Consider the following 27,532-nt stretch of genomic DNA (forward strand, 5'->3'; position numbering starts at 1 on the left):
ATAAATTGTCAACATCTAATTGTAAATGCTGCCCCTGAAATTAGTATCATTACACAAGGTATTCCATTTGCAACAACTATACTCAGGCTCAGAGTCCAAATAAAATTAGTTTGAATAAGAAAAATGAGGTTGCAGAGATAAATATTATAATAAAAATATACAATTTGACTAACAGTATAGAAAGTTTTTAACTACTGGTAATTCTTACTATGATTTCTCATATCACAGGTGAGAAAATAGGGGAGAGAGTAGCCAATGGATGTAATCAAAAGTGATTTGTGCAACTTCTGAGCCACAACATTAAAACTGTGTCCTCTATCTTTTCACCATCTCATTAGGTAGAATGCAGACAAAGTGATGGGCCGTCTTGGACTATGTGATAGCGGGCAATGCCCTAGAAGGAGAATGAGCCTGTTCCTGTCAGGATGTCATCTTCAGCTGCCCATTCCTTGACTAGTTATGGCCGGACCATGTAGGGAAGAGAATACATTTTTATCTCAATTTTGCCAGTGAAAATTTAGGTCTGTTGTTATACTACCTTGATATTCTAACAAATGCAAAATTTGGTTAAAACAAAATCAAGAATAACTAGCAATCGAATCATTTATAAGTCGGTTGCAACAACATAGAAACTGCAAAAAAGGAAATGAATGTCCTTATTCTGCCACAGAAAAGCATTTGAGGAAATGATCTGCAGTTGCTCGTGGGAGGGCATTCCTTGTATCTCTGCATTTGTAGAAACAATGTGGAAAACCACAAAATTGCTATGTATTGTTTGTTTCTTGGCACCTTTAGCAAAGTTGAACAAGAGTGGCTAATGACTAAGACTAATACTATTGAGAGTATATGCTGAAATTGAAAGGAATTAGCCTCTTTTTTTAGATAGATTTTTCTCAGTCTGCAATTTGAAATCTAAGATGACCAAAAATCTGGTAACTTGGAACCTTGCATAATAGATAAAGCCAACTGAAATAATCTTAAGACATTTCACTAAAAGGTAGTTTTGGAAGGAGATAGTCTGTGGTCCAGAAGTTTTCTCCCATAAAGGCCAGACAACGTAAGCCAGCTGAATAGCCAAAAGTCTTATTTGTTACTGCCTTACCATCTTAGTCTATCTTCAGATGGCTTATTCTCACCAAAGATGAGAATTACCATTATGCTCCCTTACTACATGACTTCTGCAGATTAATCAACAACAAAGAATCTTCCAGACAGCAACCTCTGGGATTACAGAGAACAACGGATAAAAAAGATTCATCCAGAGAGCAAACCAGGAGATTGCCTCACCAGGGAATTTACTCTGCCAGTTCAGGCCTCTTTTCTATGCCTTCCCTGTGTATGAGATATTTATGTGGATCATTGACTTCTGCTATTTTCCATTCTTGCCTTTTCCAACTAGTATAGTGAGGTTTTCCTATTCCATCACCATTGTAGACTGGATATGTTGAGAAGTAGATAAATGTGTCATTGAATGTAGAGGTGATGCACCTGGAGGGGCACATCTCTCAAATACCTGAGACTTTTAGCTGAAGATGGGCCTGGTACAGAAATTTGGATTGTCTATTTGGGGGAGGGATGATATTGTTCCACACATGGGAAGAAGAGAATGCATTGTTTGTGTGTGTGTGGCCAAAGGGATGCATTAGGGCAAAGACTGTTCCCAAACACCCATTCTTCCCTTATCTAAGAGTAATGGATATTTAGATTAATTAATAGATTTTTAGCTGGACATATAGTTGCCAGAATACAGACCATATTCCCCAATTTTCTCAATATCCCCAAAACCCATATGACAAAGCCTTGGACAATGATGTATGAGAAAAAAGTAATAGGAAGTCTTCAAAAAGTTAAACATGAAGTTACTGTAAGGCCCAGAAATTCCATTTCTATGTGCATAACTGAGAGAATTGAAAACATTTCCACATATAAATTTGTCCATGTTTTTTCAAAGCAACATTATTCATAAAAGCCAAAAAGTAGAAGAAATTCAAATGCTTATCAACTGTTGAATGGATAAATAAAATATGAAATGCAGGCACATCATACAACAGAATATCATTCTGCAATGAAAAGGAATAAAGTACTGACCTATATACAATATAGTTCAACCTTGAAAACATGCTAAGTGAACAAAGGATGTCACAAAAGGCTACATACTTTATGATTCCATTTATATGAAATGTTCAGAAAAGGCAAATCCATAGGGGAAAAAAAGTGAATTGGTGGTTGTCAGGGGATAGAGGGGAGGTGGGGAGTTGGGAGGTAAGGGTTTCTTCTGAGGGTGATAGAAATATTCTGGAATTGGGTAGTGGTGATGGTTGTGCTACTCTGTAAATATGCTAAAAATCACCAAACTGTACATTCTAAAAATTTTTAATGTGACTTTTATGTGATGTGAATTTATCTCATTAAAAAACCACAGTTAACAGGTTTTATCAAAGGGATGTGTCCTCTCCTTCTCTTGCCTTTGTCTCCTTAGCTGGAATGCAGACATGGTGGGAGGAATTGTTTTGGATGTGTGGATGAAGGCAACTCACAAGGAGAGAGAAGATAGAAGCTTTGTGTCTGATGCCACACGGTTAGCCAAGTGATCCTGGGCAGCATCTCCCTACATGTCAGGTGAAAGATAATTAAAATTCAATGTAGATTAAGCCTTTGTTATTTAGGGTCTCTGTTACAGTAGACAAATCTTGATGATAATTCAGGTATTAAGTGGAAAGTTATATAACTTTCAGAATTTCTGCTGAAGTATTATTATTTTTAACTTCTGTCCAGCCATCCATATAGAGTCTGAAATTCTAAATAGACAGCATTAGGAGGCACGGTGGTGCTGTGTCTGAGGGCATAAGCTCTGTTGTTAGACAATCCTAGCCTGAGTCTACTGCTGATGCTCACTCCCCATATGACTAATTATTTCATCCCCCAGCCACATTTTTATCACCTCTAAAATAAAAATAATCATAATAGCCTTATGCCTAACATACAGCAAGGGCCCAATAAACTGTAGATTTTTAGAAACAGCACTTACATTTGGGGTATTGTTTAAGGTTTTGATTTTTCTTGTTATACCCAAGTTTTTTTCTAGGGAAATTGCTATTTTTATTTCTTTGTCTTTTGCTTTTCAAATCCTTTACAGCTCTAAAATTTATTGTTGACCATACAATGAAACATCACTTCTTGGCTATTGTTCAGTATTACTGATTAGGAAATGAATAAGAGTAGTCAACAGCTATGATTTGGTACAGCTAGTAAATGAACAGGTAGAATAAATCAGAAATATTTGTGATAATCTTATTTTTTAAAGCAATTCAAATTAGATAGTCATTTATAGACACCCTCTGGGGATTAGAGATAATGCAATGTTATTATTTATGCCCATGAAACACAAAGAAACCAAATTGCAGTCTCCAAAAACCTGCATCATTCAGCCTGATGCATGGGACCAAGTCACAGCCAGGAGAAAGTGCTAGATTACTGTACTGTCAGACACCTTTAAATGAATCTTAAATGAACAACTCATCTCTTGAGTTCAATATGCTGTTAAGCACATTACTAAATGAAACCTAAGGAAATATTGTCTAGTCAAAAAATTTTCCTAGCCTAAAGGCCCCAGATAATAAAATTATCTCAAATATGCATTAAACTAATGTACAAGCTCAATATTATAGGAGGACCCAATTATTCAGATTGAATGTTGTCTATTCTAAATCATTACAACTTTGTTAAATAAACTGTGTGTCTGAAAGTTCTGACTTTAAGATTTTCTATGGATTATCTTTGTGTAAGTATCATAGATTGCAGTAACTATTACACTCAGTAGGGGGGAGTGGTGGAGTGCAACCAGAAAACAAACCCAGGGACTTCGCTTCCCCATTTCCTCACACCCTGAATGAAGGCTAGGGTGGGTTCCTGGCCCTTCACGTCACTCCTAGGTGATAAAAGCTCTCCTGTCACTATGGTCACAAATCACCAAATCAGTTCTACAATCAGAATGTTCAACTCAGTGTAATAACTAGTAAATTGTAACTTCATTTAAACAGGCAGCTTGTGTATGAAGCAGAGAAACAGGGCATATTCAATTTATTTCTCCTCCTCATTCCTTTCTCAGCTTTTATTAATGACAGTGGCTCCTGACCCTTCAGGAACGAGGAGTGAGAAAGAACAAAGAGAAGCCAGAAAAAAGGTGGGCATTTCTTACTCAGCTTATTTGGATGTTATAGCGACCACACCAATGCCCGCTAATCCTAGAGATCTTCAAAGTAACCACTTCCCTCCTGGGAGATCACTCATTAGAATTTTCCTTGATCTGTGCAGTTGGGTATCTACTACAGTTGGCCATGAACACATACTTCCTCAGATCCTAGATATCTGATGGTACTTCTTTTATTTTTGGCTGAGGTCTTTTGCATCTAAAGGCTGCCCTCTTACAGAGAAAATAAAACAATTCTCCCCCATATGTTTCACACATAAGGCCTTTATCAAGTGCCGAGGGCCGACCAAAGCATCCTTTGCTCTGACAAGCTCCAGATTCACAGGAAACTCGCTCTGCCATCAGAACAACTCACCTGTCAGGTTTTCTCACTCTTTAGATTTCTGAAGCATGAGTCACACGTCAGTCCGCTGTGTCTGCCAAGCTCCAGGAACATGCATCAAACTTTCTCAGTGGCTTCACTAAGTCCCTGTCCCTAGTCTTGAGGTGAGAGTGTCTGATATTCAGTACACCGGCGGAGCTCTCCAAAGGCTTCTTCAAATTCCCATTATTTTCTCCAAATTGTCATGTAGGCTGCAGGTCAGCAGTCAGTTGTGATGGCAAAACCAGTTAGGAAAGCTCTTGGGAACGTGCTGAGGGAGCTCCTGTTACCTCACTTGCAAATGCAGAGGCCCAGAGACCTCAGCTGAAATGTCACCAAAACAGCTCAGACTTGACATTCTTTCATGTAGTTTCTCTCTTTTCATTCTTCTTATTTTTAATCCCATCAGTCTCATTTGTTTTCTTGGGAGACATGTACCTAATGAGTAGTTAGAAGGTAGGACAGTACTGAAAAGCAGGACATATGTCAAAGGGCTGGGTTCCCGACACCACTCGTTCTTTATGGAACACTCTGCATCAACCTTCTCGGGCTCCATGGCCAGATGCCACAGACTGGGCCGCTTGAACAACCGAAATGTACTATCTCACCGTCCTGGAGGCTGGAAGCCTGAGATCAGGTGCTGGCAGGGCTGGTTCCTTCTGAGGCCTCTCTCCTGGGCTTCCAGATGGCCATCTCATCCCTGTGTCCTCCGGGTCCTCCTCTGGACCTGCGTCCAGGTTTCCTAGTCTTATGGTCAGACTGGATGAAAACCTATCCTGATGACTTCATTTTAATTTAATTACCTCTTTAAAGACCCTATTTCCAAATACAGTTATATTTTGAGGTCCTGAGGAGTTAGGACTTCAACATATTAAATTTTAGGGGATACAACTATGCACATAACATAGCAAAATAGCCATCATCTGAGATTGATTAAACTATTTAGAACATTGTAAATTTTAAAAATTATCACCCAAAATAATCTTGAACCAAATTTACCATGAATATATATGTACATATATTTTTTCCTTTGCATAAGCTATTATATCACATTCATTACCTTTAAAAACTAAAGCACTCAGTTTTCCAAGTTTGCTTTCTTTAACAACTAAGAAAGGATTAGGCAGCTTGATTTTTCTTATTATCTTTTTGGCAGACAGCTTCTAAGCATATAATAAGCCTAATACTGTTTCTACTGTCACCTCCCTCTCCCCGCTCCCACACACAAAGAAAAACAGTTAAAATTTTGATATAAAGATATTTGGCTTTTACTAACCTCACTAAGAATTGGTTTCCTTCTCTATGATATGGTTATAATAATGGTTCCACCTTATATATTTGTTAAAAGAAGCTATTATGTATGAAAAGTGTTTAGCCTCATGCCAAGCACAAAAGAGATAGATCAGTAAAACTACTACTTCTTTTTATCATCAGTATCACATCTTTGACCATAACCTTCACTTTAATAATAATCAGGATTGTATTTAAAATTACTGAATAGTATAAAATATTTAAAATCAATTTGAAATACAAACCATGCAAAAACTACACAATAAAAAAATACTTGAGACATTAGGCAAATAACCTTAGTTATTATTCCCTAATATGTGTGGGCATATTTACTGCCCTCTGGTGGCTATTGTCCTAACAAAACAGCCATTACTAAAGGAATTATGTACAATAAATTTTAAATTGTGATCTTTTATAAAATACTATCAAACAACCTGTATTAACAATCATAGGAATCATACATAAGCAATTGTACCCTTCCTTTTTATTCTGAGAAACTAAGTATTTCTATCTTGTAAAACCACAGTCTACAAAATTTGTGTGCTTACAAAAATATTCATTTGGGGAACTTTTAAAGAGTCAGGAGACCTTCACAAGACAGTAGTTTTGCTCTCATATGGATCCATTACCAACTGAATATGGAAAAAGCACTGAGTTAGATCAGTGTTTTCATAAGGGTTGTTTTCTTTACACACCTGGACAAAAGTCACAAGGCCACTTTTAAGGATCCATACAACAACCTCACTTTATATCATGATTGTCCTCTTTTCTTAAGTGTATATCTAGCCTAGTTTCAGCCCTGTAGTAATTCACATTTCTATAAGACTTTTATATTAATTTCAGCATCTCAAGCTTAAAAAATTTTTTAAACATGATTTTGTGTTTTCCATTAAAGCAAATCGGTCTTGTAATTTTTATAAGAAAAAGTATAGAGGGATTATGCAGAATACTGGATTTAAAAGTTAACTGATTTTTAACTAATCATAAAAAATATCTTTCAAAAATGGTTGAAGTTGAACATCAAGAAGAACCTGATATATTCTAGGGAACTTTCTTTCATTAATCTAAAGAAATCTCTACATTGCAATTTCTAATCATGTAGCTTCTCTTAGAATTTTAAATATTAGTGCATAATCATGTTTCCAATTTATATGACTGAAGAATGTATTTCAGGGGAGATCTTTTAAAAATATTTTTTTATTCTGTTGACATGGTTTAAATGAATATCTGCTAAAAGTTAGGAAACATGTACTGAATAACCTAGTTAGGCTTTAACAACATAATACTTTTTTTAACTAAAAAATTTTTTTTACATAGACCAATGGAACAGAATAGAAAATTGACCTATATGGTCAATATCTGACAAAGGAGGCAAGAACATACAATGGGGAAAAGACAGTGACATCAATAAATGATGTTGAAAAACTTGACAGCTACATTCAAAAGACTGAAACTGGATCACTGTCTTACACCATATATAAAAATAAGTGGATTAAAGACTTAAATAGAAGACCTGAAACCATAAATCTATTAGACAAAAAAATAAAACAGAACAGTAAACTCCTAAATATCAACATTAGAAATTTCTTTCTTGATTCGTCTCCCCAAGAAAGGGAAACAAAAGCAAAAATGAACAAATGCGACTACATCAAACTAAAAAGTTCTGTACAGCAATGGAAACAATTGACAAAACAAAAAGGCAGCTTACTGTAGGGCAGAATGTATTTGCAAATGAAATACCTGATAAGAGGATAATATCCAAAATATAAAAAGAACTCATACAACTCAATGCCAAAAAATACAAAATTGTCCAATGGACAGAGGACCTCCGTAGACATTTTTCCAAAGAAGACAATCAGATGGCCAACACATGAAACATTGCTAATCATCAGGGATGTGCAAATCAAAACTACAAATCAAAATCACTTCACACCAGTCAGAATGGCTAATACCAAAAAGGCAAGGAATAACAAGTGTTGGCAAGGATATGGAGAAAAGGGAACCTACCTACACTGCTAATAGGATTGCAAATTGGTGCAGCTACTATGGAAAGCAATATGGAGATTTCTCAAAAAGCTAAAAATAGAAATACCATACAACCCAACAATTCTACTTCTGAGAATCTACCTGAATAAATGAAATTATTAATTTGAAAAGATATATGCACTCATACATTTATTACAGCATTATTTACAATAGCCGAGATATGGAAGCAACTGAGATGTCCCTCAATAGATGAATGGATAAAGAAGATGTGGTACATATACACAATGAACTACCACTCAGCCATAAAAAAGGAATGAAATCTTGCCATTTGCAGCATGGATGGACTTAGAGGCTATTATGCCAAATGAATTAAGTTGGAGAAAGAGGAATACCATATGGCTTCTTTTATATGTGGAATCTGAAAACAAACAAAATAGACTCATACACACAGAATGGACAGTTGGTTACTTTGGGAGGAGGGTGGAGAACAAGTAAAATAAGTGAAGGGAATAAAGAGGCACAAATTTCAAATTATCATAATTTAGTCATAGGGATAGAAGTATAGCATGGGGAATATAGCTCATAATATTGTAATATCTTTGGTGACAGATAACTACACTTAGAGTGAGCATTTAATAATGTATATAATTGATGAATCACTAAGTGCACAAATATTGCATATAAACAATATTTCAATAAAATTTTTAAATTATTTTTTCCTGCTGTCCATATAGAAGCCTGTTCACATTCTTTTCTTAATGAGTTTTACACAGACCATATGAAGGCAACAATGTTTAATGGCTCAGCTCTCTTGTATTCAGTTTAATCCTCATTCCTCAATCTCTTTTTCAATGTAAGTTATTGTCATTATAATTTGAAAGGCACAAACATAAACCTGATAGATTTTTTAAAGCTATTATACATTTGTGAAACCTAGAATTTCATTTAAAATAGAGCACAACTCACAAAATTAACAAAATTAATTTCACAATGGTCACTAAACTGCGGATTGTAATTTATATATGACACTGGGGGCAGGTTCTTTGAAAGGCAACTGGTCTACCCCACTCGGAGTTGGATTAAGGACTCGATTCTCCTGCTTTACCTGCCCTATTCAAATTCCTGAGAAACTTTTTCATGTTGAAAAATCTCAACATTCTTTAAAACTTTGTTGACAGATAAGTTCTATAATTTGTCCACATCTAGAGTTTCTTCTTCTCTTCCCTCAACTATTTTCTGATCTTTAATGTCCCATCAATAAGAATCTGATCAATAATAATTTAATTGGGAAGTAATCTTTGGTACCAATACCATATGTCTATACTGCAAAGCTATGTTTGGTTTCTTATTCAAATCACAGCATTGATAATGCAAGTCAATTTATTATATGACTTATGACCATTTGCTGATATATTTTTTGCCTGTAACAGTTTTAAAACACATCCACAAGTTCTTTGAGAACTCATTCCATTTAGAGGTGGTGTCTATATCCCTTCCCATTGAACCTAGCCTGGCCTTAGTGACTCAGTAGAACAGAACCAACAGACTACAGCAGAAGTGACCCTGTGTGGCTTCCAAACTGGGGTCGTCAGAGCTGCTGCTTGCTCTCTGGAGCCGTGAGCCGCCAGGAAGGACTTCCCTGACGCTGCCAGGCCATGAGGTCCAGTCCCCCCGGGAAACCACGGGTGAGAGCTCTGGCTGAAAGATCCTGTTGCTCAATTTATTCACATTAACTTGTGTTCATTCAGTTTTACTTTGGCGTCTCACAGTTTGGCCCCGTGTCATTACACCCTTCCCCTGTTGCTCAACGTGTTTCTGAGATTTTATCAGGAAAAAGAGTTGACGAAGAAAAGGACAGTATTTCTAACATTCCAATATTGTTCATTATTGGTAGAACAAGTTCAGGAGTGTTAACAAAACACAATCTGGTATAAACCATTGGCCAGGAGCCTTTAACACCCTTTAGAACAAAACTTGAAGAATCCAAACAAAAATCTTTTTTAAAAGCTGATACTCTGTTGTGTAGTTTGTTTACTGCTAAATATGTACCTGTTTAGGTACATATGCAAAGATCAGAGACTGAAGGGACATTTTTTATTTGATACTTTTTGACATGCATTATTAATTTAGTAATTTGTGCTTCTGTGTGTTTAGCAACTCACCAAGGAAAGTTTCTTGTGGGAATTATTATATCTGAACAGCTGTAAATTGACTGAATTAAAAAAAAAAAGATAAATGGAAAGAGGTAACTTTGTACCTTTCCATATCAGTTAAAACCAGGTAGTTAAAAAACACTATACAGGTTTTATTTTTAATGTTTAATGAGACTAGGATGTTGGAACAAGCACATTGTTGCTATCCTAAAACTATGAGAGAAAATACTCTGAACCACATTGGACAGTTGGTGTGGGCTTTTTTAAACTTCCAAAATTATGGTTATATTCACTCTGTCTTTAGGAGGCCAACATTTCAAAAAGGAAGAATGAAATAAAATTATTCCCCTTGAAGTAGATGTTAGTTATAACTGAAAACATCTTTCCTCTGTCTGGCCAGCTGTTTCATTCTTGTCACCATCCAAACAGCCAACCAAATCTTTCAAGGTACGATTGATTGTTTGTTGCATTCGTAATTTTTTGTCTGATGATAATATAAAGGCATCTGTAACATATCTAGAGCCTAAAAATGTTGCTTGTTTGGGATTGGCGTAACCAGTTCTCCAGGGACACTAGTGGCTCCATGCACAGCACTGAGAGGCTACAGAGGCTCTGGTCTGGCAGCGTCCTTCAGACAGAGATAGTCAGCACCCAGGTACCCGAAGCCTGTGTGTGTGTGTGTGTGTAAACAAGCATCACTGCAGTCACTTGAGTTCTCCTTTCAATGTGTTAACTGTTCAGTATGAAGATGCTCAGGAGAAGCAAGCATTTCTCATATTTTGTTCTTCATGAGCAAAATTAAGCACACAAACCAGAAAAGCAAGCAGGCACAACTGTTACTTACTTAACATCACCTACATACCATACTGATACTGTGCTAAGTACTTTAGATGAGGCTCAGTCAGTCCTGAAACTGATTTTGCAGGGGAGGAAACTGAGGCTCACTGAAATTAAGTGATTTGTCCTTGATTATACAACAATGATGTGGTGTAACAAAAAAGAAGGATCTGAACCCTGCTCTTTCTGATCTCAGTGTCAGATTAAACTACAAACTATTGTTACTAAAATCTTTTTGTTTCAATTAAAAAAAATGTAACAGAAAAATCTCTTAAGAAAGGTTTATGAACACTGTATTTTATTTAAATATGAAAGTTTACTTGCATAAGTCTTGTTAAGTCCATGAACCACAACTTGATTTTTCTGTATAAAATTCTACAATTTGTGGTTTCTCTGTCAGAGGTAAAAATAGCTTAATCTATTCAGGTGCCAGACTCTACAACTTCATACAAAAATATACATACTGTTCATACATATTATTTATATCTCTGTTGCCTGATGTGAATATTTCAAATTTCAAATAAGAAATGTTTTTCCAGTTACAAAAATGTATTGGCAAATCAGACATACCACTTACTGAACATAAATGTGAAAGAAAATTCATTTTTCTGAATTCCCTGACAAATTTTCCAGAGTTAAGTTTAATAACAGAAACTGTAATGTTATTATCCATTATTATGACAGAATAAAACTTTGAGTTTTTAAAGAAATGCATTAGCCTATTAAAAAGGATCTATCATATTTTTCCTTTTTTATACTGTGATATATATTTAATTTTTAATTGTGATTTAAAAAATATTCACTGGCTTTATTATATATTGAAAAGTCAGTAAAAGAAATTTTTACTGTCTGCATTTTTTTCCTGGCCATAATTATTATTTATTTCATTTCATGGTTATTGAAAATGATCATGTCATATTATAGAGGAAAAATCAAATACATTAGGTATGCCACTTCTCTGAGGTATATAACAGACTTTCAATAAATACTTTTTCTATTTAAAGTATTGTTACTTGCAACTAAGACTCCAATCTATATGAAAGCACAATGTAAATTTTAAAAAGTTTCTAAAGGTCTAGAAGACACTCTGCAGAACAGCCCAAACAGAAGGAAATAAAAAAATGATTAAGTCTTGTGATTAGCATGTTATGTCTCTACGATTCAAGTTATATATCCAATTTCACCTCATTATTTTTAAGTGATAGCAAATACTTTAGGGTCTACTCCTTCTCGATTTCCCGTTATTTAGAGGGACTCCATTCAGCCAAATGTTAATGATAATGCTAAGTGGGTTGAGTCTTACTTCCTTGTAAAGCAGATACTGAGTTCAGAAATGGAAATAAAGCTTACCTTTTGCCTTCAGGGGATTCACTATGTGATTTAGGCAGGAAGGCATATTCATTAAAAAGGCAAATGAATTAAATTTATTTAGCTCAAAGGGCAATATGCAAGTTGATAGGACTGCCCTAAATATAACAAAATATTGAAAGCTTTAAAAAAATGTGAACCTTCCTATTTAGATATGCCATTAGCCCAAAATTCTATGAATATTTGTTTCATGTTATGAATAATAGCTAAAATAATTGCTTCTTTTATGCTCGACACTTGAGTGCTATATATATATATACTTTATGAATTGAGATTATTTTGAACCATGAGTTAGATTTCAATCTTAAAAATATGAAAATTAATCAATCACAAAATAAATACAAATCAAAATCAAGGGAGTATAATTTATCAGGGGTAAATAAAGTAATATTTCTTATGATTTTTAAGCTTGATAAAAATAATTTGTTTAACGTATGTTGTTTTTAAATTTATTTCTCCTCTCTGTGTCCGTTTCCTGAACACACTCCATGCTTTTTCTCCTCTAGGGAGCTTCAAAGATTTTTCCCTTTCACAGGCATGGTTCTGCGCATTCTGCATATGCACCACCACACAAACGACCCTACAGATTGTACACATGGCGTGCTCCCTGTAACTCCAGGCTTCTCTATCAGTAGTGAAATTACTTGGATTATCATCAAATGCACAGGACATCAACTACCTTAAGTAGGAATGATCTGAAGTGTCATCTGCATTCTAAAAATCATTTCACCAGGCAGAAGGTAAGAGCTTCTTTATGTAACTGATTTTACTTAACAGTTCATTTTTTCTCTGCTATGGTGTATTAAATAAAGCAGTCCATGAACTTGAAATAAATGAATAAGCGATTTGACAATCTCCTCAAACAAATGCTTTTTAGAGGTAACACCTTTTGCAATCAATATTATTAACTTACTAACTTCTCTGATAGCTTCATGCATTATGAATTCATTTGGTGGTCCTGTAGGTGCGCCAGTTTTTCTGGAGGGCAGTGATAACAGGTAATAACAAAATGAGGAGGTATGCTTTTGAAGAGACAAAAAGATTACAGCTCTAATAAAAGCAATGTATCCATTTAGTAGCCAACTAATGTAGAGATATTAAGTGCTAAATGACACAGAGGTTAAAATTTAGGAAAAAATAAGAAAGTAAGTTTCCAATTCTTAAGCATCTCTGCTCATTTTCAAACCTAAGGTTTATATAGCAGTTGAAGTTTAGAAGTAAAATTATATGATACCTAAATGTCTTCTTTATCAATTCTTTTGCCTCCTCCTTCATTATTCCACCACACCTGCCCTGTCCTTCCCCACACAGGTGCCTAATGCCTTTGAACCCCTAGATCTGCTCTCCCCCCAGGATAAGGTAAAAACTTAAAGTATATATTCCTTAGGCATAATATAAAAATATCAAAGTGCCCGCACAAAGCCAGGTATATCCTAGGTCCTCTATACAAATTTGCTTAATCTGAATGCATACTAAGTACATACAAGTAATAGATATGTAGGAAAAGGTGAGCATCTTCCTATGGATAAGAAAATGATTTCCTCTTTGCTGTTTTATGACCCCTCATCTTCTAACAAAAGACTTTGCAAGCATCTGCCTGTGTGAGGCCTTGTGTAGTCCATGCAGGCCTGAGCAGATTTATTATTTCCACCTATTTATTTAGACTTTGAAAGCCAGAATTTAAAATGCTTTCAAAATGGAGAGTTGACAAGAACAGTCACCACTGTTTATTGATTTCTCTGTTAAACACTCAGCAACCCAGGAAGACACTCAAAGCCAAAGACCACGAGGTTTTTTAGGATGAAAGGTCTGGGAAGGAAACGGAGTGGAAAAATGGCTGGGCAACTAGGCCAGCAAATGAGGCCCTGGGTGCTTCGAGGGCACAGGGCACTGCAGAAAGGTAAGTAGAGGGAAACTTATTCGACCAAGGGCTATCCCAGCCAGGGAGACTTTTTTTGTATTACTTTTATAATACAGAGTTGAAAAAGCATAAAGCAGCTGGCCTGGCCAGCACTCTGAGGCAGCTTCTTTGTGGTAGAACACAGGGTCGTGGGGCACCACAGCCACAGAAAGCAGGAACGATGGCCAAATGGTGTACTCTTCTCAGAGCTGCTCCATCTCTGCTGATCTGCATTGGCCAGAGAAGTGATGTCCTCCAGAAATTTTTAAATGAATAGTATTTTTAGTGTCCCCCCCACCCCATATTTATTGAGCTATAATAGGCAAACACCTTGTGTTTATGTTCCATTTATGTGTAAAATTAAGTCGACATTGGAAGTTTAAAATTAACAAAATTCTTCCCTTAAAAATAATGGATAAATTCTAATCTGCTTACCTACAGCTTAATGAAGGCCTTCTTAGCCTGTAATTCAAATGTTTACATGGTACGTTTTTTTCTAAACAGTATCAAAATAACTTAGAAGATTGGATCTTAGTGATTCTCAATATCAAAATCCACATATTCATGCATAGTTTTCTGACCTATTTTTGTGATGTCTTTCCTATTTCTTAAGAACTCCTAAACTTTAGCTAAAATAGTTATACAAAGCCATATTTTGTTTTAACAGAAATTTGTATTCAGATGCTATAGTAACATCAGTGTGTATGGAATTCTGAAAGTGCTTTTTATTTTTTTTCTCCTAGAAGAAAGAACTTCCACAGTTACTCTTGAATGTCACTGAAATGTGATTTTAACATTTATTTCAACTTTTCTCAGTCTCAAAAAAAAGGCTTTCAAAACATCTTTAAATATATATAGTTAGGAAACAGTTGTTTGATACTGAAATGAAGGACAGTTACTGAAGTATTTACATACTTGATACATGCTCCTTTTCATACCGCCTACAGGCAGACATAGCACTTCAAACAAACAGTCTGGAGGAAATCTGAATGAGGTGAATGAGTTATTTATTGCACTTTGTATTTTCATCACTGGAAAATATTCAACTCATTCAAATGACTCTGTCTTTCACAATCCCTTATCAATGATAAAATTTGTCTCTCAAGGAGTATGTTGTCTATAAATTTTTCTTTTCTGATGATAGAAATTATCCAAGTTAGAACAAAAGTTTGAATCTGGTTACACCGTGATAAGTCTATGTCATTTTCAGATGGGGAGATACAACAGGTGGACATAAGAGTCTAATGTAGCCAGCTCTTGAGCAAGCCTTTATTTCCTGAAAAGAAGTTTTTTTGCATTTTGTCTTGAGTGGCACAAATTTTAGAATAAAGCACCTCACTAACAGCATCACTTCTTTACTTACTTGACTACATATGATTTGTTTAAAGAGTCACAAGACTGAGAAATCTGTAGAATTATTAAAGCAATATGTTCCAAGATTCAGGAAATGGTAAAGTAATAATATAGTTCAAAAGCTAGGAAAATATATTAAAATATATATAATATAATGTTAACTTGGTCAATTCATGACACAATCTGTAAAATGGAAATATATGGTCAATTTATGATTTTGCAGAATATTTCTTTCAGCAATGGGGTTCCTTAACAATTTTTAGCTCCATTAGATGAATCTAGCTTGAGGTCTTTATTTTTGACTGAATCTTGCAGTTTCTACTTTGTGATTTCTCCTCAAGTTATAAAGCATTAATGATCATTACAAGCTCTATTTCACAAACCACAAATTAAAGTCCTATAGCATTTACAATGCCTAAGTGGCTCCATTTCCAATTAAACAGCAACTATCTCAAACAGTTATTACATGAGATGCTTCTAAGTAAAATCACAATGGAAACAAGGTAAAAATTGTATGATTCCAGTGTGCCAGATAGCATGTGCTGACCACCAAATATTTCCATGGATGTCAGTCTTAAAGTTTCCCAATATTGGATTAAGTCCTGTTGTTTTTAAAGTAATCTTCCAGAACCAATGAGTTATTAAAAGTGGGCACATATTCCCCAAAAATTAGAAAGGTTACCTTAGGTAATTTCAATGAAATAATAAAAGGAAAAGAAACTTTTATTTCGCATTCTGCCTCCTGTTATGAAGTTTGCAGCCCAACTGGAAACATAGAAATAATACCTGAAATACCAACCTATAGTGGGATATAACTTAGTAATAAAATTGGTTATTTTTTCTCCTCCTATCTTCCCTTTTCCTTTCTGACATTGCAAACTGAAAATTAAGTCTGTATTTCTTGTCTTAAAGGAGGGTTATGGCAAGATAGAAAAACAAAGGTGGCTTCCAGATATTTCTGTTATCTAGCTGTTTCCTCCAAAATCCTAAAACTTCGGGAAAAATCAAAGAATTGTAGGAGTAGATTTTTTACCACATGAATTTGACTTAAGGGCAAAGATTTTCTTGACTATAAAATAAATTGTTCTGGTCTTTTGCTGGGGGAGTGGTGAGACAGGATTAAAAACAAAAAAAAAAGAATGAAAATTAGAAAGCTACATCACAAATCGTGGAAAGCAAGAATGTCCACAGGCAATGGTTATAGGTACACACCTAGAGAGATGGAAACAACAGTAGTGAGATGTCCATATTGCAGGGCTAACAGGCAACCAGCAAATGACAATCAATGAGAGACGTTGTTTAAATATCTAGTTATCCCATAGGAATAGAAACAACAGAGCTCATAAACTACCCAAACTTCACCTGATCAAGTTTGGCTTCTGGAACAACTAATTAGCATTTCTGATATCATCTACGTAAGATTTCAGCCAGCAGTTTGGTATCCACCCAGCAAGAGTCATGCCCATAAGAGTTACAAAAATTGCATATACCCCAACTGAATTTCCTCCTGTTAACATCTTGCCTCTAAAAGCTGCTTTTTTAAGCCTAAGAGGCAGGTGGTGAGGCTGAGAAAACTGAACTGAGCCAACCTGAGACTATGTTAAGACTCCTTGACAATATATCCATTACATGTTATACTAGGGAACCCATACTTCCAGGTGAATGTGGCAATATACAAGGAGGTAGAAAAAGCTACAGATAAAAATCACTGCTAAATATGTACATCTAACCTAGAGCTCAAGTTTTGTTTTAGGAATTTTAAGGGAAACATTAAATAACTTAATGGTAGCTTAAGTTTTAAAATACTTTTAAATATTAAAACAGAACAGACTCTATTGTGGAGTAGACGGAAGATCTCAAAATAAAATACTAAATATTATAGCAAGTACCTTCAGACTCAAAAGATTCCTGGTGGCTTTTAGCCCTTTCTCCTTGGGGAATAAGAAACTTTAGTGGGAAATCTAATAAGCACCACTCACAATAAAATATGCAATTAATTGTGAATCTTATTAAATTTTCAGAAAAAAATGACCTCTTTATTAAAAATGAGATTACATGAATGAGGCATACCATTAACTAAATATTGAGAAAAATTAAATATTTATGTAAATGTGGGAGAGATTTATATAAAAATGAAGAAGCATTTTATATTCTGATGTGGAAAATTACATCTTTTCTTTCTTCATTTAGGTAAAAGTCTAATAAAATTTTATCTGTCACCAGTCAAGGTCCAGTTAGGAGACAACAACCAAACCAGTCCTTTGACCAGGGAAAACTGATTACTGGTTTATAAAAGGGAATTAATTAACAGGGAGGGTAAAGAGAATCTAAAGACCATGGGAACAGCAGATATACGTGGCAGCCATCACGTCTAGATCTGAAAGAGAATAAATACCCAATCTTAGAGTCTCACCAGAGCACCACACCAAGGCTGATACTCGGAAATGGCTGCAGAGAGTGTGTCACGAGGTGACAGAATTGTGCTGAGATGCTGGACACAGGCCTAGCAGGCAGAAGCCTCCCAAGGGAATTCCACAACACTCACTAGGAAACCACCAGCTGGGGAGGACGTGGTGAGGCTGACACTGGCTAGGAATCCACCTCCAGGATGAGAATGAATCTCACTAGACAGCTGCCTCGAGGTGCTGGCAAAACCTGTTAGAAGCCACCCTGGGACACACACTACTGAGTGACCCATCTGCCAACGGCAGCTCAGCTGCATCTCACTGGGGCAGAAGGGAAAAACCGCAGATGCAGGAAGACAAGACCCTTTCTCCTGCAGTACCCTTCCAGCGCCTTCCACCATAATGCTAAGTCATGCTCACTGATAAAGGAGAATAGTTTACGGGGTCCGGCTCCAGTCTAACAGAGCAGGATGAAGAAGGGTGATGTGAAGGCCGAGCAGCAATACCTTGAACAACAGGCACACTGTACTTCTAAATAATTTCAATTATAATTCTCTCACCACAAAGGAAGACAGCATTCACTTCAAAACTCTGCATGGCCATTTATCATTTATACATAAATATTTTGTGTGGTATGTGTGTGATTAGCATTAAGGAATGCATGCTTCTGACCACTTCATTTCTTAGATGAAGCTGGGTGTCCATGAATAGCAGTAGATAATAAAGAAGCATAAAGAAAAACATTAAATAGCAAGATAAAAGAATGACTGCAAGCATTTTTACATGATACTAGAACACTATTTAACAAAGCCACTTACAACTCCTGAATCTTTAGTGGAAACATTCTTGGTACTACTAATTAAACTGAGACTACAAAGTTAGATATTAAAACCAATGACAGTCAATTAATTATTGTCTTACACAAATAATTTCTGTCTGGTAAAGAAGATAAATCCAACTTTTAGTTTTATTGTCCTGTATAGGCCCTTATACCAGTTTGATATCTAACTAAGCAAACTTACTCCGATGTGTGTGTATCTCCTATATATATGCCCTTTTAAAAAACCACTTTCCTCCTTCATATTTTAAGATAAATTTCTATACAGACTAGTTTTTCTGAAGATCAGCATATGCATTAGACATTTTGAAAATGATCTGAAATGGTTTCCTAAGTGTTTTCAGAAAGCCAGTCTATTTTGTAGTTTTAGCCCAAAAGTGCCATTTTGACACTGAATTAAACTAGCATTTATAATTTATTTTCAGTACAATGTGTTTCAAAAACAAAAATCACAAACTGGCTTTCTGATTGGATTTCAGGTAAGATATACTTAAGGCCAAAGGTCTTCCTCAATATTTGATTTTTCTAATATGCATATATTTTTCTTAGAGACAGTTACTGCCTTTATGTAGACTGGATTAAATTCTGTCGTATTTTACTTCTAGCCTTTTAGAGTCGCAAATATTTTGCTTTCATTAACCATTGGTAATTTGGAGTATCTGGTAATAACTGGGTAATACTTCAATACCTGAACAGTTGATACTGGGCAATATCAAAATCATAGTTTTCTTGATGGTTCTGTCTGGTTTGGGCACCAGGGGCACACTGGCCTCATAGAATGAGCTCAGAAGTGCTTCTACTTCTGGAAGAGCTTGTGAAATACTAATCTTGTTTCTTGTTTAAATGTTTGGTAGAATTCACAGCAAAGATATCTGGACCTGGAATTTTGTCTGTGGGCAGTTGTTTATTTTGTTTCATTTTGTTTTTGTTAGTTCAATATCTTTATCAGATTTTGTTTATTTCTTCTTGAGTTTGTTTCAGTAGTTCATGTCCTAGAAATGTGTTAAATGTAGAAAACTCCATTTAAATCATCTTACTTGTTAGCATGCAATTTGTTCACAGTATTTGTTTACAATCCTTTTATTACTATAAGGTCTTAATAAGGTCACTCTTTTTCATTCTTAATTTGGCAGTTTGAGACTTCTCGCTTTTTTTGCTGGTCAATTTAGCTATGGTTTTTTCATTTTGTTGATCTTACTTGGAAATAGTTTTGGTTTCACTTGTTTTCTATCAGCAGTTTCTTTTATTTTCTCTATTGTTTTTCTATTCACATATAAGCTCCTGCCCCAGACTATATTAGATCCTTTTTCTTTTTGCTTTGATTTTAGTTTGCTCTTTTTTTTTCTAGTGTCCTAACGTGGCAAGTTAGGTTATTTGTGATTTTTCTTACTGTTTAATATAGGCATTTACACTATAAATGTCTCACCAAATAGGGCACTGGCTTTGCCCCATAATTTTGGGTATGGAACGGAATGGAATTTTTGGTAAAGAGAATGGAACATTAACTAATGGAATGGAATGGAATGTTATGCAATAGAGGGTACCAGAATGGTTTGGAATGGAATGGAACTTTATTTAATGGAATGGAATGTTATGGAACAGAATGGAATGTTGGGGAAAGAGAATGGAATGTTAAAGAATGGAATAGAATGTCATGAAATGGAATGGGATGGAATGTTATGCAATAGAATGTGTATTCATATTCAGCCATTTCAAATATTTTCTAATTTCCCTTGATAATTTATCTTTGATCTATTGGTTAGGAGTATGTTTGTGAGTTTGACAAATTTATGTCACTAGTTTTCAATTGCATTTGTATTTGAAAAACATACGTTGTGTTATTTCAATCCTCTTAAATTTGCTGAGGCTTGTTTTATAACCTAGGATGTGGTCTATCATGAAGAATGTTCCATGTGCTCTTGAAAATAAAATATATTATGCTGTCCTTGGGTGGATGCTCTATAGATGTCCATTGAGTCTAATTTGTTTATACCTGTCAGTCTACTATGTCCTTGCTGATCTTCTGCTTGTTGATCTTCTGCCTGGATATTCCCTCCATTATTACAAGTGGGGTACTTTTGAATTTCTGTTTCTCCCTTTGCCAGTTTTTCCTTCATATGTTCTGGAGCTTTGTTTTTTAGGTCTGTATATGTTTATAAGTGTTATCTTTCTGACTGATCTTATTATCATCATAAAATATCCCTTTTTGTCTGTAGTCATATTTTTTTGCATTCATGTTTACTTTGTCTGATATTAGTATAGTCACCCCAGCTTTCCTATAGTTGCTCTTTAATGATATATCCTTCTCCATCATTTTATTTCAATCTATTTGTATCTTTTCATATGAGGTGTGTCTCCTTTAAACACATACAGTGGCAGCATATAGTCAGCTTTTTTTTCATCTAGTCTGATAACTGTCTTTTGATTGTTTTAATTCATTCACATTTAATGTTTTTATTGATAGAGGATTACATCAGCCACACTGCTTTTTGTTTTCCCATGTCTTATGTCTTTCTTGCTCCTCTATTTTTCCTTTACACTAAGTGAATAATTTTGCCCTAAATGGATATTTCTAATGTACTATTTTAATATAATGATATTTTTTCATTAAAAAAATTATTTTCTTAATGATTGCTATAGGGATTCTTAAATACATCTTAACTGACTAGAATCTACTTTGGATTTATAGCAGATTAATTCCACTGAGATACAAAAATATCTATAGCTTGATTTCTTTCTCCCCTTTTTTGTGGTATTATTGTTGTACATAGTACATCCACATATGATACGAACCCAACAGTGAGTTGTTACTGGTATTACTTTATATACTTTCATTTATTTTAAAGAAGCTAAGAGAAGAAAGAGAGCAAGTATGTATTTATGGCATGTATACTCCTATCCTCCTATACACCATTTCTGGTTCTTTTCATTTGTCCCTGTGGTTTCTAGTCACCATCTGGCGTCCTTTCCTTAGCCCAACACAACTTTGCTCCCACTCACTTCTTTTCTGCTCTTATTGACAAGTAACGTGTCTATACGATATAGACCAAACAATGCAATTCCATACATATTGTTTTATCCAATGTATTCTGAAATCAGGTAAGACAAGAAATGAGCTCTTTACCACTTTTGTATTTCTCCAAACTTCTAGAATGAAATCATTTTTGTATAAGCCTTGAACTATGAATCTGAGTGACTGAGTAGTTGGGAATTCATACCTGAATTTTAATAAAGCAGGGCTAACTAGGAGCGATAAGGATTCAAAAGAAAATGTGCAAGCATCCAGTCCATTTGTCCTCAAAGCAGGCAGGAAATTTCAATTTGAATGTGTTAATGAGTCATGTATAGTTTAACATTCCCCAATCTTTAAAAAAAAAAATTCCTATATGTTAACGGTCCAGTGACTTAAGTATAATTAAGTGCCCAAATTGATAACCTGGCAATGCGGTGCACTGAAAAAGAAGTTTCAGACTTTGATGCCATGGAGCAGCATGAAAAGATTTCAGATCCAAATCCCTAGCTGATTTTATAGTAAATTTATTTGATGATGGAGGAGTGAAATAAATGACCAGTAAATGTATCCTCCAGCCATGCATTTCTATGCTTTCAATTGTCACAAACATTATTACTCCATCTCCTCAGGTTTATTCAATGTTTTACTGAAATGTAAAAAATCAGACATTATGTGTGAAAGAAGAAAAGCTTTTATGGAAAGGTAAAAAATGGCTTTATCTGAAATAAGCTGCTCTTCTCATTTTACAACCATGATAATCAAAAGAGGCCTACGCCCTGACCTTGCATTTGAAAAATGCTGTACGCAGTGAGATAAAGAGTCATGGAAGGATTTAGCAGACTTGTAGATTCAGGCACAAGAGTCCAAGGGTAAAGATGCTAGAGCAAAAACATTAAAAAAAAAAAAAACCTGCCAAAGTAGAATGACTCCTTCCCTCTGGCAAAATCATTGCCTCCTAGAAATAAAATGTAACATCCCAATTCTTTCAAGTGAGACCCTCTGATTTTTCTTCTCCATAGCCTTGGGGCCAAACCCAGCGCCCCCTACTCTCAATAAAATATCAAGGTTACAGTGACTGTAAGAACTACATAAGCAGCCGAAATACAAATGGGAATCTGTCAAAGTTAGAAGATTGGTGAGAAAGACTACAAAGAAAAGCCTGAAAGCCCAAGAAATAGGAGACAAAAAAGAGAAATGTAAATTCAGTATACCCCACAAAAAGAAAATGAGTTTCCTTAATATTTGACACTTTCTAACCTAAAGGTGAATCTGAGAACTCATCTAATCCCTAGTCTTTCATACAAAGAAACTGTAGCCTAGAAAAGTGATACTTTCCCAAGTACATCAATTGAACCTCTTCTGAACCTAAGTTTTAGAAAGAGCGATTACTAAGGAGAAAAAAAAAAAACAACTAATACAGTTAAGAGGGCAGAGGTAAAAGTTTAAGGAAAGCAAATGTATTAAAAATAAAAGCTAAATTTAAATCTATATAACTCTGTACATGCATCCCAATGTACTAAAAGAAAAAGATCATTCAAGTGCCATCTTTTTTTAGACATTTGTGGTGGCATATAAAAGTGCTTGTAGAATTAGTAAAGATCATAATATTACTTTGGGAAAGGTCTAGTTAATAAATGTAAAAATACTGCATTTTATTTTTGATGTGGCATGTATGGATAGTAACAGAAAATTTCCGCTAAGGAAGTAGAATTACTTATCAATATCTTCTTTTTTTCTAAATGGATAAGTGGTAAATATTTATTTCTGACAGCTAAAATGGAAAAGGCTGATAAAGAATTTGAGAAGATCCAACAATTTAACTAGCATAAAATTGTATCTACCAAGATGGATAAACCTAAGGAGATTATTCAGTTTAAATAAAGGAATATCAGTCCTCAATTTATTATAAAGGGATTTTGCACAGAGGATGAATTAGTATTTCTTTACTATCAAAGCAAACACAACAACAAAATAGCTATTTACAGGATAACAAAATACAGAGAACATGTGAGAAGCATTTGTTAAAGAGCTTACTTTCTCTCCCTTTTATCATCAGGGTATTATGGATATCTGAAGTTAAAAAAACAATGTGTGCAGATACACACACGGAGCCAGAAGTATTATGTTTCAGTATTCTCTCAAAAAACCTACAAATGCTAAATTATTATTTTCCCTTGGACATATACAGAATTAACCTCAATGATAGGAATCACACTGTGATTATTTTTCTCCAAAGTAGCTCTTTACTGGCATGCAATAATTAAAATAAGGAATTATTTAAGCACTAAAAGGGTAAATCTCAAAAATGTCACTTACTGCACCTGTAGATGGATTTTCCTACCTTCTAAGTTATCTCTTAAGAGCATAAGATTTTCCTGAAAATCAATGGGAATTTATTCTCATCTTTAAAACCTAGACTAGCATGCTGTACTCTATAGACAGATAATAACTAACACGTATTAGAGAGTCAATAAATGTTAAATGAAGTTCAGGGCTAGGCTGCCTCTCTAAAGCAGTATTCTAAGTGATAACATATACTTACTGTGAAAAGAAATTACATTTAGTATGTTCTTTACTGGATAAATATTAAAATAGATTCTTTTTCTACTCATAACACTACTTTAAATGCTTTGAACTCATTAATTAGCACTGTGGCAGACATTTCTAATCCAATTGATTTAGAAGTGCTATCCTACATGTCATACTTCTCCTTATTTTTAGTTTTTCCTAAGTTTTATACAGTGCATCTTAAAGACTGTGTACAAAGATTTAATAATTCAGACATACTTCAAAATAATGGTAAAGAGAATTGTAAAGTATGTTGGCTTTTGAAAAACTCAAAAGTACTTTCTCAGGATAGCAATCAAGTTTAACAAGCAGAAAATTTTCATTCATTATTTTGAGTTTGACTGCCACCTACAGGGCTATTTTTAGTCTTGTTTTCTTCCATCTCTAAATGATCAATATGACTAAAATCTCTAATTAGATAAAATTTGGGGGAGTAAAAGAGACTTGTGAATAAAGTCATTTATTCCACTTAATGATTGCTTTTAAGAAAACTTCAATGATTACTCCTGAAGCTCTGTATGTGACTTACTGTACATTGCTTTAGTGTCTTGTTGAGATATGGACTAATCATTCTCTTTTCCATGATAAAATGCTTAAAGGCCCATGTTAGGACCACAGTATAAAACCTACATATAAAGGGATCCTAATTTAATGTACCTTCTGTAGACCTTGAAAATAATTAATTTTAATAAAAGTTCTAGATGATTTTAACCAAAGGTATTGATAGGCAGTGAAGGAAACAAATATAGTTGTACAAGATAAATAGCAAATGCTTTGAAGGGGAATGATAAGAAAATATTTCCTTGGAAATGCAATAAAATTATCATGACTTGGAGCCTGAAATAAACTTATAATCAGGTCAATTATGCATACTGCATTCATCAAGGCATAAGCTAAGGTCACTGTGCAGACCACAAAAATACCAAACCTCCTCCTCCCCCAGCTAACAGGAATGACTGCTATTTCTTTACTAATTAGAGCTGTAGCCTTTCTCTAGTCCTCCCTGCTAGACTCGATTAAGATACCTGCCTCCTCACGGCATCTAGTCCAGAGCAAAGCCTGCCTGCCTTAAGCGGCCTCCAAAACCACCTAGCACACGCCCCCCTTTTATAATACATCCTCTTTAAGATCCTCTGATTGAGATGTCTGCACAGTTCCCCATGATGTTTCCTTAGATACAACTGAGTAAAAAACCCAAGATGATTCCAAACTATATAGGTATATTTTTCAATAAATCACATAACCTAGTTTCATAAAGAATTTAATTTTTTTTCTTTATTCAGTAGGTCCGCTGCTCTCCTTTCCAGTGCCTTTTCTCTTGCCCATTTCCAATTACTACACTATGATTCTTCATTCGTTTTATCACTACAGTTGATTTTTGCAAAAATAACCAAAATTATTCACCTTCCTGAATACAAGCTATGTGACTTCTCAGCTCCTCCCACCAAGAGGTAGAGTTTATTAAATGCCACTGATAGTGACTTGCATTGACCACTAGAATGTGTCAGAAGTGATGGTGTCAGAAGCCAAGCCCTCAAGAGATACATGTTGTGTTCTCTTTCTCCGAATCGTCTCCCACCACGTGGTCAGCTATGGCTCAGGGGTGAATCGAAGACCAGGACTGTGTCAGCTCACTGCAGACTCGTGAATGAGCTCCCTGAGACTAGAAGCAGCCCGATACCATGAGCTCTACCCCAAATTTCAACCTCCTCACCAGGCCTGTGAAATAAAGGATTGTTTTTTAGCCACTAAGCTTTCTGGTGATGTGTTATATGACAGAAGTTATTTGATATAGTCCATAGCAACCAGCTTCTATTTTACCAGATTTACAATTTCACTTATATGGAATTCACAGTTTACTTTATATCTCCCTACTTGGTAGTGTATCACTCATTAATTCCAACAGAAGTAAGGACTAAACAGGGAAGGAGTAGTACAAGGCACACGGCATGTTCTTTAGTTAGCCACGTGTAGTCAAAATGATGTTAAAACTAACATACTTCTAAAAAAAAGATTAACTATCTGGAAACTATTTGAGTAACAAAGGAAATAGACAAACAGTATAAGTGCTGCTTGAAGTAATTCACTCATTTGATTTTTTAGAATAACCTATTACTGATGTTTCCTTTAGATGAACTTCTGTGTTTTCTTAATATCTTTTTTTGGCATTTTAACTATGGATGTGTTATAAATAATAGTAAGCAAAATGGCGCATTAATAACTTGGCATTACTTTTAACCTCAAAGTCTTAATCCAGAATTATCAAACTACATTTCAAAAAGTTTGAAACATAGTGTTATGATGCTGAGAACAATCATGCTGGCTTCTACATGCTGTGAAACCCAGATACAAAATGTGATCCAGAAATACTAATTATTTTTTGCTCTAATGCTGAGCAGGGAGAGATGATGCAGGATGGGAAATATAAAGCCCAGTGAATCTAAATGTCTACCTGAAAAAAAAACTGTTGAGCTAAAAGCCAACAATTCGCTGAAATCTGTTCTGTCAGCATTAGATGAACAAAAATGATATAATTGTTGTAGGAATGCAAGTTTGTCTATTTGATGGAATCAACCAAGTGTTCCACTCTGTTTAGACTTCTGCTCTCTCCAGAAACATTCAGCTCCTCCGCTCCTGTCCTCACTCAGCTGATGGCCTGACTCCCTGGGAAATGCGAAGAGCACCCCACGAAGTCCCACACGCATCAGAGCTCCCTGGGGCCTGTGTCCAGACCCGCCGCCTGCTCTTCTGTTACTGTGGATGAACTCGGAGGCCAAGTCAACTCCTCTCATTCCCCTAAACTCCTTTACTCCCTCGGTGAACGTCCTCTGTATTTTCCTCCCTCTGTAAATTTTCTCAATTATTATCCTCTTAAACCAGAGCCGATTCTTCTAATATTCTTGTATAGATATGGAGGGAAAATGTGCTAGGCCATGGTTCAGCAGAGTAATTATGAAACAGTAGCCCTCAGGCCAGCATACTGAATAAAAGAGATACACTAAGTTTTAAATTCTGTTTCAAATTCTTTGATTTTTCCAGTTTATGCTAAAGAGAAGATAATGGACCCATTAAGATGCCTTAATAATGCTTTTTACAAAGTCTCTATCCAAACTAATATTACTTTTAGTTTTTCAATCCTTAAATTTGAATGATCATTATTTGAATTATCTATGGTTTAATCATTAATTAGGATGAGCCATGGTTTATAATTATATTTTCAAATGTAGTAAACCAAAATACATGTAAAATA

The 27,532-nt window shown here is 35.1% G+C and overlaps 1 long non-coding RNA gene across 1 annotated transcript; it reads left to right on the top strand.

Moving 5' to 3' along the window:
• Window positions 1-2,503: 2,503 nt before the first annotated feature.
• On the top strand, window positions 2,504-27,253 carry LOC118916990 (uncharacterized). Its single transcript, XR_005026615.2, has 7 exons — window positions 2,504-2,619; window positions 4,109-4,183; window positions 10,305-10,447; window positions 12,712-12,945; window positions 13,517-13,564; window positions 13,960-14,105; window positions 26,879-27,253. It is a non-coding gene; the product is annotated as an uncharacterized LOC118916990 (long non-coding RNA).
• Window positions 27,254-27,532: the final 279 nt, after the last annotated feature.

This window comes from Manis pentadactyla, chromosome 7, assembly GCF_030020395.1.
Source record: "Manis pentadactyla isolate mManPen7 chromosome 7, mManPen7.hap1, whole genome shotgun sequence".
Lineage (NCBI taxonomy): Eukaryota > Metazoa > Chordata > Mammalia > Pholidota > Manidae > Manis > Manis pentadactyla.